The following is a 2,088-nucleotide window of genomic DNA, read 5'->3' on the forward strand; positions in this document are numbered from 1 at the left end:
GTGGTATTAGTCGCATGCTGCTTTGCGATTGCTCCCGGAGTCAGCCCGGATTAGTCTCATTTTTTGTAGGGATTGATAACGCACAAATACATATGTATTTCTCGGAATACATTTCTCATTTGTACAAAAATCTACTCGAGCTAATATAATGATTGGATAATTTTTAAGGCCGAAGAGAGATAAATTACACTTTCGCATTTTTAATAGCACTTTTCTTTCTTTGTTCATAATCACATCAAAGGAGTTGAATTTATGCTACGTATCATTCAAATCAATTAAAACAAACACCCAAAAATACGCAAAGAAACCTGCTTCAAAGAATTCGTACCTCACTCTCGCAGCGGAGCGCGTCAACTGATTACAAAATCGCCGGCACTTGATTATTATTATTTATACAATATCACTTGCGAATACAATTTAGCTTAACGTCAATTTTTTCCACAAGCGCATCTCCCACACTCTGCTGTTTGCACAGATATTATAGTACTTTAGTTATTGTGTAGAATACTTATTATTTTTGTTAAAAAATTAGGTTTGATTTGGATTTTTTGCAGCAATTGTTTATCAGCTCCAGCGATAAGCAAACAAATAGGCGTGAATATTCATGCGAAAGTCAAGAACTGGAATAAAAGTAAAGAGAAATGTCAATGGGGCAATAGTGTACATATATATGTAATACACTGCCGAACAGAAGTATTGGAGCAGTGAATTTTTCACAAAATATGCAAAGTTTTTTATTCTAGTTTATTTTCGGTAATTTTTTATAAAAAAATTGTTCATTCTATACCAGAAAACATTGTACAAAACTCAGGAAAATTCATTAAAATTACACACTAATTTGCAACTTTTTATTCAGATTTTTTAGAAAAATTCTAAGAATACAGTTTTATATCCAATTCAAATTTAGTATAACAAAGTGTGAGTTTGAAGTCGCTAGAAAATTGCGTTGATTTTTGATAATNTTTTTTAGAAAAATTCTAAGAATACAGTTTTATATCCAATTCAAATTTAGTATAACAAAGTGTGAGTTTGAAGTCGCTAGAAAATTGCGTTGATTTTTGATAATTTTTTTTCACGCAAGTTTTTCCATACAAAGTATATTCAATTACTTTTTGTATGAAGAAAATGAGCAAGCAACACCTTCCAATAAAAAAAGTTTAGAGATTTTATTTTTATGTTTTTTGGTGTAAAATTAACTATGTATATTTTTATAAAATATTATCGAAATTAAATTAGAATACAAAACTTTGCATATATTGCGAAAAATTCACTGTGCCAATATTTTTGCTCGTCACTGTACGTATATGCACTTATAAAAACATATGTTGTGCTGAGAAAGAACACGGAAAATGGAATTGGTTACTTTATTGCCCGGCTGCAGCAGCAGGTAGTCGCGGCGGTAGTGCAATGAACTGGTTGCGAATGCAATTGCTCTTTCACAGCTCTTCACTCGTTCACTTGACGCTCAGCTGTCATTGCGCTTTTTGTTTTGGACTCTACGCTCGACCGTTGCCCATTTCGTTGCCTTCTTCTCAAATATAGCTACCGCCAGCACGTACATTGTATATTTACTCGTACATACATACAAACATACGTTGATTCACGCAATGCACTCAATGGCTCACGCTCCCAACAGCGAGATGGCTGCTCACTTTGCTATTTACACTCTCGAATGACATGCGAATGTCATTTATTTTTATCAAAAATTACTGATAAGACTCTCAAGAGTATACATATACTCATGTAGAGATTATACTAAGGGCCGTTTTCTGATGTAACCTTTAACTATAAAGCTTACTTTATATTTAAAGGTTGGATTAAAAGTAAAGCTATGTCTAAAGTTAAGCATTTCTATTGTCGGTTTATGACGTACGTATCTTTCTTGGTTGTAAACCAATTTAAAACGGGTAATAAAATGCTCTACTTTAGACACAATCACAAATTTTAATGTAACCTTTATAACGGGTGATTTTTTTGAGGTTAGGATTTTCATGCATTAGTATTTGACAGATCACGTGGGATTTCAGACATGGTGTCAAAGAGAAAGATGCTCAGTATGCTTTGACATTTCATCATGAATAGACTTAC

At 32.9% G+C, this 2,088-nt stretch overlaps 1 long non-coding RNA gene across 2 annotated transcripts; it reads right to left on the reverse strand.

Moving 5' to 3' along the window:
* Nucleotides 1-410: 410 nt before the first annotated feature.
* On the reverse strand, nucleotides 411-1,648 carry LOC108374626 (uncharacterized). Of its 2 annotated transcripts, none has more exons than XR_001849068.1 (2): nucleotides 1,595-1,648; nucleotides 411-620 (listed from the first exon to the last, which is right to left on the reverse strand). It is a non-coding gene; the product is annotated as an uncharacterized LOC108374626 (long non-coding RNA). The 2 variants fall into 2 exon arrangements; XR_001849067.1 differs by lacking the exon at nucleotides 1,595-1,648 and adding an exon at nucleotides 1,364-1,464.
* Between the last annotated feature and the right edge of the window lie 440 nt (nucleotides 1,649-2,088).

This window comes from Rhagoletis zephyria, unplaced genomic scaffold (genome assembly GCF_001687245.7).
Source record: "Rhagoletis zephyria isolate East Lansing unplaced genomic scaffold, Rhagoletis_zephyria_1.1 Rzeph_scaffold_07929, whole genome shotgun sequence".
NCBI lineage: Eukaryota > Metazoa > Arthropoda > Insecta > Diptera > Tephritidae > Rhagoletis > Rhagoletis zephyria.